Below are 17,243 nucleotides of genomic sequence, written 5' to 3' on the forward strand. Positions count from 1 at the left end.
GTCCGCAAGTTGCGCCGTCGTACATTGGTACCCGTGCAGAGCCCGCCGGAGCTGTTTTTGCGTCTCCCTTTCGTTTGAGAAGGGGCGATGAGGCTGCATAAGAGACGCCAAATCCCCTTCGAGCTCATCTGACGCGCTGCCGAGTTGCAGCGTTCTATCCAATTGGTGTCTGTGAGCTGGCCGGCATATGCCGCAGCCTACTCCGTAAGTTGTGCAATGCGAGCTCTAAGCTTGCGATTCGTTTTGTGTTTCTTCTATCGTTTTGTTAAGCTCTGGCGCGCCTCCCACAGATGCAGGAGGTGATTGTTCACTGCGGGGATCTCGTCGGTGGTGTGAAGTGTTTGCGTGTGTTGTTTCTGTATGTTGGTGACCTGCGTTGCCCACTCCGCATAGCCGTCGAAGAATAGTACGGGAGAGATGTCCTGAGTTCAAAATTGCTGCCAATTGGTTATTTTAGCCTGTCCCCATTTTTTACTGGCTGCCTTCGCCAAAAGCGTGATGCGGAGAAAGCAGAGGTCGCTGCCCAGGATATCCCCCAGGTTCTCCCATGTGGCGTTTGTAGTGTTCCTAACCAGAAATAAGACAGGACACGTGTCACAGGTGACCGAGTTGCCCACACGTGTGGGGCAAGACGGATCCGTGAGCAACGTAAGACGAAGGGTGGAGATGAGCTCCGCCAGCTTGCGTCCCCTGGCTTTCTCGAAGTGATAGCCCCAGTGTAGACTGGGTGCGTTGAAATCCCCAATGATCACCAGGGGTTCATTGTCAGCCAGTTTGAGAGCACGATAGAAGATTTCGCTGAAAGTAACACGCGGCTTATGCGGGGGGCACCACATAAAGTACATGTATTGACGAGTCGCGGCGCCTGAGAGGCAGAACCCTCACCATTGTGTATTCCTGCTCAGTCTCCAGATCAAGATCGACCTGAATCGCGGTGTATGCTTTATGCACCAGGATGCAGGTTGAGGGGCCCCCCTGAAACGAGCTATACCCAGAGAATTTAGCATCATTGCCGGGCTCTTGCAAAGCAAGAAGCGCCGGCATGTCACCGAGGCACTGCAGGTAGACCTGGAGATGTGACCTTTTTTTGCAGGCTCTGAAACCCCTGCAGTTCCATTGAATGATTTTGAATTGGTCTAATTTTTTAGCTGTCTCAGAAGGTTTGCCAGCCATATTGATGTTTTTTATTTTACGGTGCTGGGTAGGCACTCGGTTCGGGGGCCAGCGCAGCCCCAGGTAGGGGCTGCATCAACGCCGCGGCAAGCGGGCCGGAACCGCTTTCTTCCGCTGCCTGTCGAGGAGCTATTTTACGTTTTAGGTGCGGGAAGTCGCAGGAGGGAGTATTTTTTTTATTTGGGAGCTGACCCAGGGCTGCACTGCCTTAAGGACACAGTCAGTCACCTGGGCCGCAATGTTGGGAAGCATTGCAGCAAATGCGGACCTGAACATGTCCTGAAAGGACTCGCGGACCGCAATCATAATTTGGTTCGGGAGCGCTGCCACCCGCTCCTCCAACTGCTCGGCTTTACGCTCCAGGGCCTCGAAGCGGCCAGCGTCCGCGGGGGCCGAATCGACCACCGTGTCCGCGGATTGCCGCGAGACGCTAGCTAGGCAAGATGATACTGAGGATCCGTCATCGCTATCCTCGGGCTCAGCGTTCTGCATGGGCTCGGACTGCCCGGCCTGCTTAGCTTCTAATTCTTGAATTTTACGGGCGAGAATTTGATTTTGGCGCCTGAGCTCCTCTACCTGCCGCTGTAGGGCGGATTCGGTGGGGGAGAGAGGGGGGTGGGCCCAGAGACTAACCACTCCAACTGCTTACCTGATTTTGGCGCGGTACCAGAGGCGGGAAATCCTCGGCTTTCAGGAACGGTGGCCTCGCCGGGTTCCCGGACTTCACAAAGTTTGGCGGTCCGGACTGGGCCTTCTTGGGTTCGGGCTTTGGTCCCGGAGCCTGCTTGGGTCCGGCCTTAGGCGTCTGACCCTTTTTGGGTCCCGGCGTCTGCTTCTGCTTTGGGGTGGGTGGGGGTCCCGGCTTGATGACCTTGCGGTACTTGCCCGCGCAGCCAGGCGCCCCGGTGGGATGGCTGCCACCGCAGATGAAGCAGCACGGGGGGCACTGATGTTCAGCTGGGCCACCGTCAGGAGCAGCAGCAACCTCAGCCCCGCAGCGTTCACAGCGTCCAGGCTGTGGCCGTGGGCAGGCGTCGGCCCGATGCCCCACCGTGCCACACTGAGGGCAGGCAGGGGTCGTTTTCTTATAGAAGCGGACGGGGAGACGCTCGCAACTATAAAGCACGGTCCGCGGCACCCTTGTCCTCGCAAAGGTGACCACAGCAACCTGCGATTTGCCCAGTTTGCGCACGGATACTACGTCGGGGTCCTCACTGAGTTTTTTCTTGACATTCTTAGACGTCTCGTCCGGGGAGACGGTGATGACGCCCTTGCAGAAATCGCCGGAAAGCTTAGGGTGGCCCCGGAATAGCAGCTTGCGGCCTCCGACCGGCAGCATGATGTCCCGGAGCAGCTTCTCCGCGGCTTCAACTGATTTCAGTGTGCACACGAGAACATTTTGCTCCCACACGGGCCACACTGCAAGCCCCACACTTGCGGCGTCCCCGAGAATGCTGCGAACGGCAGCGCCGGCTTGTCCAGGACCTATCGTCAATTCCTCCGTATCCGTATCGTCAATTCCGTATCTTCAATTCCTCAGTAAGGCTCTCAGCTGACCACTACATTAACTTTGCATCATTATCATCTACAAGAAGTCATCACGAGCTTAATTTGATACCGTATTTTGCGCATGCTAATTTGTTCAAATTCAGTTTTTTCCCCGTTCAATAGAAGCCGGGAATTCTCTACCTGGGTCCATTCGTTCTTGTCCATTTCAAAACTTTGTAACTGCCGTTGAAGACGCATAATAGCTGTGTATTCTTACCCTGTCGTTAACAGTTCCATTCTTGTTTGATATTTCGTTTGTGATTTTAACTTTTTGTAGTGCTCACTTTGTACATTTTGCTGCATTTTGTTACCTTGCATTTTGTGTTTTTCCCACTCCTGCCATAGCGCATATAATTGCGCTGCAGTATGTATAAATAAAATAAATAAATAAATAAATAAAGACCTAAGGTGGCCTTCAAGTCGATGGTTTCTCGTGGCTTAAGCACCACAATGATTTCATCTTTCCCGATGCGGGGCGTGTGTTGCGGCCGCCACCGGGGCTGTCTTACTTGTTTCACAGCTGCATGTTGCGCGTTCTCGCCCTGCACATGTGCAGAGCGTCCCGCCATCCGTTGCTGGCTGGCGTCTGTGTTGGCGTTCCTGGAGGCCTTAGTCTTCTAGCGTCCGCGCCATGCGCGTACCATGTCTTGGAGGTATTCCTCCTCGCTGGGAAGAGGCTCCTTATGTTGAACTGTTTCTATGTTAACGATCCCTATGAAGGTGGGGTCGTATCCGGTGACTTTGCCTTGGGCCGCCATAGCCGGGGAATCCCAGAGGAAACCCCGAACGCAGCTGGAGCAGGCCTTGCCACCGTTAGGCTTAGCGCCGCAGAGGTGGGGTGAGGTCTTCAAAGCACTGAAAATGGAACAAAATTCAGCGCACCTTGGCAAATGTAGTGTCCACGGATGCCGCTTAGGTTGCCGGAGACGATGGTGCCAAGCTTTCTTCGGGAAAGAGTTGAGGACCGCAAATAACAGTGATCATTGGCAGAGCCGAGGTGGCGTGCGACCGCTCCCGCTGCCTGCCACCGGCGTTCCTCCAGTCCCACTTGGAGCATCACTATACTACCCCTTTAATCGGTTGCATGGTTACTAGCCAAAGTACAATTGGCTCCATTTGAAATTCGCGCACTGTGACGTAACGACCATTCCGACCAATTGAAAAGCGTGACATTTCGGTCGACAACTCCTGCTTACAACGATGAGGCATTAAAGGCTTCCGCCTTAAAAAAAGGGATGACGCGAAGTAACAGTGAAGCACATCGAGGAGATCCAAAAGATAAAGTAAGGGTTTGAAGGGAGTGTGCACCCATGTGCATGTGCCTCGATCTCAAGTAAAGTTGGTTTTTGAGGAAAGTAAATAGCGCAGTATCTGTCTCACATCTCGGTGGACACCTGAATCGCGCAGTAAGGAAAGAGATGAAGCAGGACCTCGTCCTATATATTTATTTACAAATACTGCTAATACCATTTGAAACTGTGGGAGGAGAGCATTGTTAAGCAATTAAGAAAGCGGTCTAGTATTAATAAGAACAAAGAACCGGTCAATGTGTTCAGATGAAAAACAACTAATAGTAAACCTACATACAACCAAACTATCACGTAAACAATAAAATAATACATGAAATAAGGCTCTAAAGTCGGTGTTATATGCAAATAGTAAATTTCTAGGGGGAAAACAAGTGTTTGAAGCAGTCAGTATGACAATGATGCTAACTTAACGCATGTGAATGTTAATGAAGCGTTGACGTTGCTTCGGAAAGGGAAATGTATTTAGTTGTTTCCAGCTTTAAATGTCGAATAATTAGTCAATACGTTTTTAAACAGCGTAAGTTCAGCACGAGTCGGCAATGATTTGATTCCTTCTGCTCTCATTATTTCAGTACGCGCATCAGTTATTTCGTATTTGTTGAATGTGAATCTGACTGGCTTTCTCTGAGCTGCTTCAAGCTTGGTTGTATCTTGATGAGTATAAGGAAACCAAACAACGTTAGCATATTCTAGAAGATATTTAAAACATTGTGGGCGTATAGCTTAGTTTGAAAAGGGGAAAATCTGGGGCGTCTTCTAATAAAAATACGTCCTTTTAGAGCTGTTGATGTGATTTCATCCACATGAGCATTAAAACTGAGGTCATGACTTATTAGTACGCCAAGATACTTACGTTCGGTTACGGCTGCAAGTGGCGCGTCGTTTATAGTGTGCCGAAAACAGGAGTTATGCTTCTTGCTAGAAAATGTCAGAAAAGCAGGTTTAGTAGCGTTAAGTGCCATCGGCCAGCTGGTGCACCATTTAGTTGCCGTTTGAAGTTGCTTAATGGCCCTCTATTGTGTTAATGTACCCACAAATTATGCAGTCATCTGTGAAAAGTCGGGTAATAAAGTTCAGATTAGTCGCTAGATCGTTTATGAAAATTAGGAAGAGAACAGGAGCCAGGACGCAATCCTGGGGTACAGCAGACATGTCATTTACTATACGGGATGCTTGATAATTAATTTCAACAAATTGTGTCCTCTGTGATAAGTAGCGGCTAACAAAAATAACTATAGAGCCATGACCTAGTGTCTTTTCTAGTTTAATAATTAGTTTAATGTGCGTAAACCGGTCAAATGCCTTCGAAAAGTCTAGAAGTATTAGATAGCTGTTTTTATCTGTCTGTGCTGAAGGAAAGGTTGCGAAGTAGTTCTAATAACTGCGTTACAGTAGAAAGGCCCCGGCGGAAGAAATGCTGAAGTCGGAAGTATGCTTTCACTCTCAAGAAAAACTGTTATGTGTTTTTAGGATGGCGTGTTCGATTACTTTAGAGGTGGCACAGGTGATGGATATTGGTCTGGAGTTAGAAACATCCCCCTTTTTTTTCGGCCGTGTGCATTCCAATAGTCTTCATTACTTTCCATTGTTTCAGAAGGGTACAGGTTGACAGATTCCCAGAGGCCCATATGGAGATCACCCAGGAGGCGACCGCGCCAACATTTATTTGAAGGCTGCCGAAGATATGATAGCGGCAGAGCGGCGGCGACAGCGTCCCACCGCGGCCGAGCACTGGAGCGTTCTCCCTAGCGCGTGCTCACCGCTGGCCTAGCGCCGAGCCTAGCGCATCGTGCAACCGTCGTCGCCATGCTGAAGGAAAAAGGTGTTTTTGTTGCTTTCAGGAAATCAAATAGCACAGTACTGCCTTAATTTTCGTTGAACGCTTAAGCACCACCGTGAGGGAAGGAATGAAGAAGGGAGTAAGAGAAGGGAGAGAGAAAGAGGTCCTGTATTGGAGAGCTCAGGAAAATTTCGAACGTCTGGGGTCCTTTAACGTGCACTCACATCACGCAGTACACGGGCCTCTAGCATTCGCGTCTTTCGGGTAAGCAGCCGAGCACCATAACCACTGTGCCACCACGAAGGCTGTGTTCCGTGGCGTGTCTGCTCCTCTGTTGTGGAAGTCTTCTTTGTTCGATGCAAGACGATCCATTTTTGGGGTACACATGACGTTAAGGGTATGCCATCACAGCCCGGCGCAGTCATCTTATCGTTTCGGAATGATTCCACCTTTATTTCTGCCACAGTGAGGTCCACGACGGTGTTGTTTGTGGGGCCTATATGCATCCTGTGTACAGGGAATTAAGTGCCATAGGTATGTACAAGATGCCTAGCTCCTCAAAAAGTCCCTCAAATATACCTTGTGCTCTCTCGTGTTTTTCTATGGTAGGTATGATGTGTTTCCTTGTTCGGAGCAGGAGACGAGAAGGTGCCGTGTGTGTTTGTTGTAAAAGAAACTCTGGCTTGAGGTAGATAGTTCGTGCTTGAAGACGCGCTGAAAATGGGGCGACAAACGGCGACAAAAGTAGAACAGACACGACAGGACCAGCGCCACTCGGATTTGACTGTTTAGTGTACGCACGTGACGTGTCCTGGAGATGGCTCGAAAACGCTGAAGATAGACTACTTCCATGGCACAAGTTTTCTTCTCAAGCAATATGACACCACCGTTAACCGGAAGGCTTTTTTAGCGTTTTTTTGGTTCTGCCGCCAATGAGATTCCATTCTGACTGCTGTAGCGTCCGGGCATGGCTGATCGACTGCATTTTTTTATCACCTAACCTTTTGCGAAGCTTTTCATTATGCGGTTGCTTTGCTAAGGCTCTCGAGAGCTTTTGGCGTTCTTTCCAGATGTGTGAGGCGCGGGGCGTTCCTCTGTTTAATTAACGAATTTTAATTTGTATGGGACCTCTAGTCTACGTGCCTATACCGGTCCTGTTTGTATGATGTTCTGTAAATTTTCGACGTTCGTCCTAGTCTGTGAAGGTGACCGCAACTCCGCACTTTTGTAGCGTCGTGTGTATAGCTATGCCTACTATGTTGTGGTCGCTAGCTAAGGTTTCGTTGCTTTATTCCCAATTTGTATCGTATTGTCCTTTATGGGACGCGAGACCCAAGTGGTAGGAAATTGACTGTGAGTCCCTGTGAGGACTTTCACGCCCAGAGTGTTGAGGATTCTGTACTGGAATTCCCTTCCTAAATATTTTCCTAAAAATGTTCCCTTCGAAAATCCTGGTTGTCATTCTGTGCTCTCTGTATCCCCATGAGGTGCTGGGTGCAATAAATTAACCGATAATCAAAATATCATGTCTTCTCATCGTATTTTATCTCGCTCCAAGACGTGTCTAAGGTTTTGTGTGAATTTTGGTGGATTGTATACTTTGTATAGCTTGACAGGTCGTTTGGAGTCCTCAGGATATATTGCCGTTGCTAAGGCATTGTCTGCGAAAGGGTCTCGTACTTTTTCGGTGCGGTGTTCTATATTATGTTTTGCGTACTTTAGTGTTGATTGGTGCTGTTCGTTCAGCACAAAGACTGCAGCTTTGTATACCGGGATGTTCTTTTCCTTGTATGTCTCTCGGAGAAGTAGCACATGTGGGGTATTCTTCAACCTTAGGAAGTACTGAGTGATTACTATTTTGTTACTGAGACCGCGACAGTTCCACTGCCAAACAGAAAAGCTCCCGTCTCTTACTTGTGCAGCTGATTAGCTACCTTTGTGGAATTAGATTAGGCAGTGGAGTTGTCGATTTCATTATCAGGAACATTCTTCTTTTGCGACTGAGAAATATAATCTATCTTTTCGCTGCTAAAATCATAATCTGGGGCAATACGTTTAAACATACGCTCCACTCGTTGTTTTAGCAGGATCAGGCGAGTTTCGTAGGGTTCGTCGGCTGAAGCAAAATTTTCGGCAATGTCATTTATCCAGTCGAGTTTCTGTTCAGTGCTTTTGAAGCGTGTTAACAAGAAATTGTGTGTTGTTCACACGAGATTCCACCATTGATGAGGTAGTAACTGATTGGGCGTGTTGTATGTTTTACTGATATTTTGGTGCTGCGTAAATGGGAGTAGTAGTATATGCTCGTTAGCTCAGGAGATTGAAGGAGGCCAGTTGCGAAGTGGAGAGAGTAGTGCTTGGCATACTACTCTACGCGCCTTGGGTGTGTCGGTTTTACCAAACTCTTGGCTGCGGAGAGGGCTTTGCTCGAGGCCGGTCCTTATATGCAGTCAGCAGCATTTGACGATGCCGCTAGCTTTGAGAGTGGTGCGTTTTGCTGCTTGTCTTTTTGCTTCTGCCTCTCATGCTGGTGCGGCTGCGTTGGTTGCGGTGGCGGTCGGTGGGACGATAACGCGGGGTATTCGCGATGGTAATGGCGCGACGTTGCGTTTCCGGGTGCGCTGCAGTGAAGTGGAGGCTGCTGCGGAAGCCAGCAATTTCGGCGGAAACCAGTCGGTCACAGAGCGCACTTAAAGTCGTTCGATCAGGTCGTCGTCGGTCGGATCGTCAAGGCGAATCGTCGGGTAGAGTCTATTGACTCGGTCCAGTAGCGGCGGCCCTACCCTGAGGGACTCCATCTTCAGTTTTACCGATGTATAGACGCGCCTGGGAACTGGTCAGTAAACGATAGGCGGATTGGGGAAGAGAACCGGCGGGGGGATAGCTATCTAGACTGCGTTGATGTGAGGTCAATGGCTGCACGTTAGCGGTCAGGTACTGCTCGATATCCCGCTGCCGTTTGTCGTAGCGCGGTCGAGGTTCGTCCTGTGAAAATCTCCTTAAAATCATTCTGCGGTAGGTGCAGTGGTGGAGGATACGACCAGACCCCCGCGGTGGTATAAGAGCGGCCGATTATTTGGCGTACGCCACACATGCGCTTTACTCATTGCGGTCCCGGACTCCTGCGGCACAGTGGTTACAGATGTGTTTGGATATCCCAGAGTAGGCACAGGAGTGAGGAGGGAAAAAGCTGGCGTTAGCGGTCCAGGACTTCTTAGTGCATCACTGCAGGTCATGACGTAGGTCGTCGGCTGCAGAACTGGTGGTGGCTGCACTACACACCGGACTTCATCACGGATCACTTCCGTTACGGCAGCGGCAATTGCCTGCGAAACTCGAGTGGAAGTTTTTCTAGTTCTTCCCGCACGAGGCTCCTCTTACAATTTCCCGATGCTCTCGTTGGGTATTAACGTAGGCGTGAAGTGGTGCGCGGATGCTACACTAGCATGACGGCCGTTCCTGCAGAGGACGCTCCATACTCGTTGCTTCCATGGTAAAATCAGCCAAAGTTCTTGGTCGGTCAAGGGCTGGTCCGGCAAACTGCTCTCTGATGTCACTCATTAAGTGGCGTGCCTTCTTGGCCTCGGCTGTAGCAGGGTCGGCCCGATTGAAGAGTCGCCTCATGTTCTCAATGAACATCGCGACGTTCTCGTTCGATTGTTGCAACCTTTAGCGCATGGTGATTTCAGTTTTCTATTATCTCTCCCTGGCACGGGACGTCGAAAAATCTCCTAGATGGTAATGAAAGCTTCGTGGTTCTTGGCCGTGTCCTCCAGTCAGAAGTAGACGTTCCGCAATTTAAGCTCGCTTTCCCCCTCGTTTGAGCCCGCCACATGGTCAAAACTGGCAAACTAGTCTTCGACGGCCTGGAACCTGTCACCGTGGGAAGATGGCGGCAACCGATGTGCTCGCAGGACGAACGGCGAGAGACTGCCCGAACGCTTAGTTGTCTGGTTACCCGTGGTGAACGTTATGTGCCTCACTGTTGTTTTCATTTAACGTACTTCCGGTTGTAGACGTTGAAGGCGGCGGCTCACCTTGTGAAGGGGGGGGGAGGGGGTGTTGAGTACAAACGTTGATAATTATCAAAGGTATCTTCGAAGTCAGCGTAGATGCTAGATTATGCAGCACATCCACTAAATATAAGAGCGAAAACGGTTGACGTACGCAGGGAGATCTACTTAGACGTGCTTGAAGCGCCAGGCAATGGGGAGCCCGAGCAAGAAACAAGACAAAACCACTAGCACCAAGCATGGCCACAGCATTCAAGATGCCACTTGAAGGGCTTGTAGTGTGGAAATTTCGTCCTCTCACGCAGTTATGTGTGTGAAGCACTTCTCAGGAAAACCAAAAAAGGCTGTGGTGTAGCTTTCTACATATATATAGAAAACAGTACGTACGATGGAACTAAAACAACGGTTCTTTCCTTCTTGGATATCAACACCAAGGGGTGCTGAAAACAAACCTTAGTTTACAGAATCGTCGTGCAGACTAGTGTACTGCACGGGCTTGGCCGGCCCAAAAACCCGGGCCCGGCCCGGCCCGCGGGCCGGGCCATGCCGGAATATGATCTGTTTTGCAGGGCCTGGGCCGGGCCCGGGCCGGGCTCGGGCTTAAAGCGGCGGAGCCGAGTCGGGCTTGGGTCCGTACAGAAACGGCTGGCGTCCGACTATTCATTCAATATTGCACAGTGAAGTACACAACTGCGGCATTGGAGCAACGACACGGATGAGCTATGGGTTATTGTACGCACTGAGAAAAAAAAACTAAGCTTTACTACTTGACTTATTTATTTCCTTATTTCCACGGCGTGGTGGCTTAGTGGTCAAGGTGCTTGATTACTGAGCCGGGGAACCAGGGTTTGCTCCTAGCCTCAGCGGCCGCATATCTGTCTAGGTGGCCAGCATGACAGCCACGTACAGTCGAGGAGAAAAGTCTCCGGACCACGTGCTCCTCAAACAAAGCTTATAGCTCTACTATTAGACAGCGGCTGAAGACCGCACTTATGCAGATGAAAGAACAAAAATTTACCTTTTACCTCCAAAAGTGTGGTCTCCAACCGCCTACTAATAGCAGAGCTATCGGCTTCGTTAGAGGATCATATGGTCCGGAGACTTTTGTCCCTGACTGTACTTTGCAGTATCACTTTGTACTTTGGACTGTACTTTGCAGTATTCTCGTCGAAGAATCCCAAGTGGGCGAAATGATCAGGAGCCCTCTGCTTCGGTGTCTCTCATAGCCTGACTCCCCTTGGGCCCTTAAGCCCAAAAAACATAGCGTTTATGTTATAGCTATATTTTTCTCATGTAAGAAAATTAACAAAGTAAAGCGCATTTGGTTTTCATTTTGATCAGCTAACCGGAACGTATCGTAAATGAAATAGCCAGAAAAGCTCGCGAAAGTTTGTAAATCTCATCTCATAACCACATCAATCCCTCCTCGCTTCTTCAGCCTGGTTATCTTGACAAGTGTTTTGGCCTGTAAGTTATCACGTGGTTCGCGCGTTATCATCCTTCTCCACCAGTAAGAGTGGAATTCAACCGGTGTCAATTGGCCATTGATCGTTCGTCATCCCAAAACATACCTATACACTATTAGAAATGCATTCGGGAAGAACATTTTAGTTTACGACGCTTATAGTCTTCAAAACACACACCGTGAAATACTCAAGCCTTTTAGCTTTTCGTTTCTGCTGAAAGGCGACCAGTTGGGATATGAGTTCAACCTGTGAGATTTCGTTCACTAAAAAAATGTTATTCCACTGCTTGCTAGGCAGCTTTAATGTTTATACTTCCGGGAGGCAAAATATAACTGATTAAAATCATGGGGGAATGCAACGTAGTCTATTAAGCGCGTATGCAGCCCTTTTTATTTGGCTCTCGGAACTTCCTAGTTTATCTTTGCGCACCAACACGAGATCACTGTCTAAAAGATGGGCCTGGCGAGCATTACTCTTAATCACTTCCTTCTGGGTTAAAAAGAACCAACTTTCTGCAAGCCAAACTGTCGTTTCAAAATCTTTGTCAGTCAGTTTCTTATCGGTCTAGTAGCAGTCTACTCGCTCAGAGAGAGCAGTATATCTCAAGCGTTACTGTGAAACGGGCCGGGCCGGGCCCGGGCTGGGTGGGCTTCACTAGAGGATTCACTGGCCGGGCCGGGCTCGCTAGAGCAATAATTTAGCGGCCCTGGGCCGGGCCCGGGCTTGAAGCCGCGGGCCTGGGCCGGGCTCGGGCTTCAGGTCTCGGGCCCGGGCCGGGCTCGAGCCTCAGATTGAGGCCCGCGCAGTGCTCTAGTGCAGACTAACGCAGAAGAGGCAGAGATGTTATCGTATTTTACAAGCGGCACCATCAAATGAAAACAAAAAAAAAATGCAGGGCATAACATGCAAAGTAAAAGTCGCTATTCGAAATCAGAAGGATCTTGACCCTGGTTCTGCGCACTCTAGATTTAAGCGAAAATCTTAAATAATTTTGGACGCACGATAAACGAAACGCCATGCATAGGGTAGTTATTTCGTCGTTTGTAATTAATGGTGGCTTTGTACACGACGACATTCCCAAGGCCGAAATTTTTAGTCAGCATTCCAGCATTTCAGCTCAATCTTCACCACTGAGATAGGGATTGTAGGGAATAGGCTGGTCCCTAGGGGTCAAATGGATAAGATGGAAGGCGTCAGCATTTCCTTATGTAGCATGGAGTGGCTATCGTGAAGCTTAAATGTGTCAACGGCTTGTGGCCCTGACTACCTGCCAAACAGTTTTTTTAACGTTGTACTGGATCGGTCGTGCCATATTTACAGATTGCCTACGACAATTAGATGGAAACGTCACTTCTTCCGGATCAGTGGAGATTTGGGAGCGCTGTTAAAATCTAAGTCCGGCGCCCTTAGTGATGTAGAGAATTATTGACCAGTGTCTTTGACCTGTGTTGCCTGTAAATTTCAGCAGCATATCTTGTCTGCTGCTGTTGTAGCAGATATTAATGACCATTGTTTTTTTTTAATTCAACCTAACGTTGTTTTCGCAAAGGCCGTTCTAGTATTACACAACTCCGGCAATTTACACAGGACATAGCAGATACCCTAGATCATCGATTCTCTGTAGACAGTGCTTTTTTTGCATATTAAGAAAGGATTCGACACTGTACCCCATGCTTTAGTATTTGACAAACTTGCAGCCTGTAATATCCACACGCTAGTTATTTCTTGGATGGAATCGTATCTCACGTCACTAAAGCAGTTTGTCATTATTAATTAGGCCCAATCTGGAATCGCAAGTGTCCAGTCCGGTGTGCCACAAGGATCTGTATTGGATCCACTGTTATTTCAGTTATACATAGATGATATGATTGGTGACATCAAATCTCTAGTGCGTTTATTCGCAGATGATAGAGTACTATTAAACGAAATAAAAAGCGCAGATGATATGGACGCTCTTCAAGAAGACCTAAACAGAATCAGAGATTGGTGTGCAAAATGGCACATGAGTTTAAATTTAAATAAAACAGTTTTCATGACATTCAGCAAAAAGAACAGTCCACACGGAAGTAGCTATAAACTGAATAGTATATATTTAAAAGAAGTATTGAAGTACAACTTCCTAGGAGTTTATTTAACATCTGACATAAGATGGAAGAGACAGGTTGATTATGCTGCTGCGAAAGTTGCGAACGCTTTTATCTTTTTGCGTCGAAATGCGCCAACTTTTCCTCTAGCTACTAAAAGCTTATTGTATAAGACTAACGTCAGATCTTTCCTTGAATGCACCAGCACAGTTTGGGACATTACAGTGATGCGAGACAAAGAGAAATTGGAAAGGGAGCAGAATTTAGCTGCTCGATCTGTGTCAGGGCTCTGCAGCAGAGATATTAGTGGCCAGACATTTAAAGACAGGATTAGGAGCACTTGGAAAACCATCGACGTACGTTGCTACTAATGTTCCTACATTGAGTTTACCATTGCAATGCTGGTACTGTAAAGGCGAAATATGTACTTGGACCTTAATATCTCTCAGACCGCTAGGATCTGTCCAAGTATGGGAGATCACATGCGAAACTAATATATTTCGAGTCTTTTTTTCCTAGAATAATCCGCTACATGAACAAATTGTCTTCAACCACTGGTTGTATTATGTCCAAAGATTTTTTTCATTTGTTATGTTACCAAAATCAATTTCAAATTTTTCAGTGACACGTGCTTTTCTGACTGCTGTATTTGTTTTTTTTTTCAGTGGTTCTTGATTTCTTATATATATGTATTATTTATGTGGTTTACACTGTGTCATCACTTGCCTTTTAGCGCATCCCCTCTCAATGCAGTCCCTGATGGCGTTGTAGGTAAATAAATATAAATGTTCTGCATGACATACTTCCACAGAGCACAGTTGTGAGACGTCCTCTAAATCGCAGATAAAACGCATTCTTCTTTGACGTCATGTATCGGCCATTTTCTGCATAAGTTTAAGAGATTTTTAATTTCTTGACACTGTATTGGATTAGTGTTCGTTAAAAAATAGCACTGTGATAATCATGCACGATTTCAATGTTAACAAGGCATAACAGTCGCATTTTGTCAATAACTTTGTAGATATGAAACCCGCTAACCGTTTCACTAATACAATCGCAACATCTATGCAAACGATAAACAGCTAACAAACAGTTATATTCCCAATACAGCAGCAGCCGTACTCTTCCGTGACTGCAGTGATCAGCTGTCAGCCTTCAGCTTCTTTGCAAGGTAAGTAAAGGAATCATTGTTCAAAGTGATCCACCAACGAATTCCTCTATAATAAGCAAGAACAAAATCGAAAATTTTTTCAGCTCATTTCCTATCTCGACTGGAGTAAATTCCTCGAGTGGAGCAAGGAAATTTCTAATATTTTATACGACGTATTCTGGGACAAAACTATGCAGTTTTAGGAATGTGATTTACCAGTTGTGACAACAGGAAAATGCAGAACAGGAAGGAAGCTTTGAATCACACCTGATCTGCATAGGCCACGTTTGTGAAGTTGAAAGAGCTGGCAATTTTGAGAGAATATAAAAAGTTAGAAATAAATTGGCGCATATATGACTAAGTTCAGAATTCAATACTACGCTCAAAATTTGCAGATATCTGCATCAACATTTTCTACAGACTTTAGAAAAGTATTCGAAATCAAGTGGCTATTACAGGAAATTTTCTTAAGGGTAAAGAATTTGAAAGCGACTTTAGCAGATGCTTTTTAGTATCTGGAGCTTCTATTGCGAAATATTCTGTAATTTTGCAAAATATGGGAATTATAATTTGCAGCATATTTTTTCGAATATGCCGCTAATACTGCAGAGGCTATTGACCTAATATTACACCTCAAAAACAGCTCTTCGTATGGCTTTTATGGTATTAAGGCAGCACCAATGAAAGCAGTTTTTCCTCTAATAGTTTACGTACTTTTCCATATCAGAAATCTTTTCCTCGGAACAGTAAAGTTCTCCGAAAAATTGAAGACAACTAGAGATTGCTATTTCTACCGCTGCTGTCAAATATAATAGAGAAAGTAATTAATAATATTGCCACACTGCTGGCACTCTGCCGGCGCCACCTGGTGGCCGAACCTTGGCTCCCAGCGCGGGCCGCGCGTCGTCTTTGTCCTGCGTGAGCTCGGCGGTTCGGCGGGCTTCGTCCTAGGAAAGGCTGTGCTTCCCGCTTTTCTGCTGCGTTTTTCGGTGACAATATGATTAAAATTATTTAAGTCAAGACCAGCAAATTTCTCCTTAACAGTATGGCTTTCAAAAAAATAAAATAACTTCATTTTCTTCACTCGTTTAATGAAAAACTTGACATTTCCACTTCTAGATTTCAACATAGCGTTCGAGTAAATTAAACATAACGTACTTTCTAGGAAATCGCAACATTATGGAATACGAGAGGTTTCGCTTAAATTACTGCAGAACTGCCTTTCTTATCGCCCTGAGTGTCCCATGACCCATCCTACATTGAGATGAGCAAATTTTAGGCTCCTCAGAGATCAATTCTGGACCTACTAAGGTTCTCCTTTTCGTTAACGATGCCGTAACTATTCCAGGAACTCCTCTCGTTAAGATTTATATTATGGATACTAGTTTTTTTTTGCTCCACAAATTGAAGTTCCTTCATTCCGCTTGTAAATAATAATTTATCTCCATGATTCCATGGTTCTTTGCAAACTAACTCGTGGTAAATGAAGGAAGAAGAAAGTACATTATTTTACTCTTGTTAATCGGCCACCTCAGGTTAGTAATGAATTGACAACTCAGTCGCGACCACACTTGAAAACTTAAAAATTTAGACTTTCAGTTCTACAAAAAGCCTACATCGGTGTTGTAATGTTGACATTATTAAAAACAATACTGCCCAGTGCATTGAATACTTAATATATTTCGTTTACTTTTCGCAGCGTGGTTATTTACATCATTTCTATTTCAGTGGCCTTCAATAGCGGCTTCATTACTCTTATAAGTATGGGGCACCGCTAATAAGGCAAATAAGGAAAGCCTCTATTTATGGTAGAACAAAAGGCGTGCACCTCAATTAGAACTAACCAACACGTCACTCATCAATATAATTTAGGCACTATTGTATCTTTGGTATCAAGTCATTGTGCGAGGTCCGATTATCACCGAATTGCAAACAGGTTTCGAAGTCGTCCACAACAATTCATAACGAAATATACAAAACTTATGAGCAACTCGTCCTAAGAAGTACAGAAAGATAGTTTTATTGAAACTGTATTTAAAACTAAATATGCTAGGTAATATCAGTTCGGTAACAACCCCTTGAACCTTTGCCCTTATCTGATTCATAAAATGAAGAACTGTTCCTCTTTACTTCCTTTCCAAAAGGAGGCACAGATTTTCTTCTTGAATCATGCGTAAAACAGGTTGTTTGCAAGGCGTGCTGTTTGCGCATATTTAGAAATTCTGTTTAGAATATCCCCTTCGTTTAGAATGCCTTTGTGATTATTGTGATTTGTGATTATTCTCATTTTTACTAGACTGATTATTAGTAAGCGTGTACTTGCATACATACTTTCATTGCTGTATGAGAAATCTTGCAACCTTCTTTTGGTATTTTGCTGCATTGTGCTTTTCATAATCTATCTTTAATTTATTCAGGCAGTGGATGCATGAATCATGGTTTCTCTCAATTATATCGTTCATGAAGGCAATTGTATTTCTCTAAATTTCAGCAGTTACAATTCAAACTACGTAACCTGCCAACAATGATGTTTCTTGGTGGCAGAATATATTTACCCGGCACTCAGTGCCGCACAGAGTCCGGTAAAACTCTCGCGGTGGGTGTCCGGTCAGTGCTCTGTCTAGCCCTATTTTGTATTTTAAATGGCACTGCTCAGCCTGCAGGTGGCGATGGAAAGTTTTACAGTTCTCTTTTGACTCCGCACCGTTCACAGCATCAC

This window comes from Amblyomma mixtum, chromosome 5 (genome assembly GCF_055824585.1).
Source record: "Amblyomma mixtum isolate Tamu chromosome 5, ASM5582458v1, whole genome shotgun sequence".
NCBI classification, from domain to species: Eukaryota; Metazoa; Arthropoda; class Arachnida; order Ixodida; family Ixodidae; genus Amblyomma; species Amblyomma mixtum.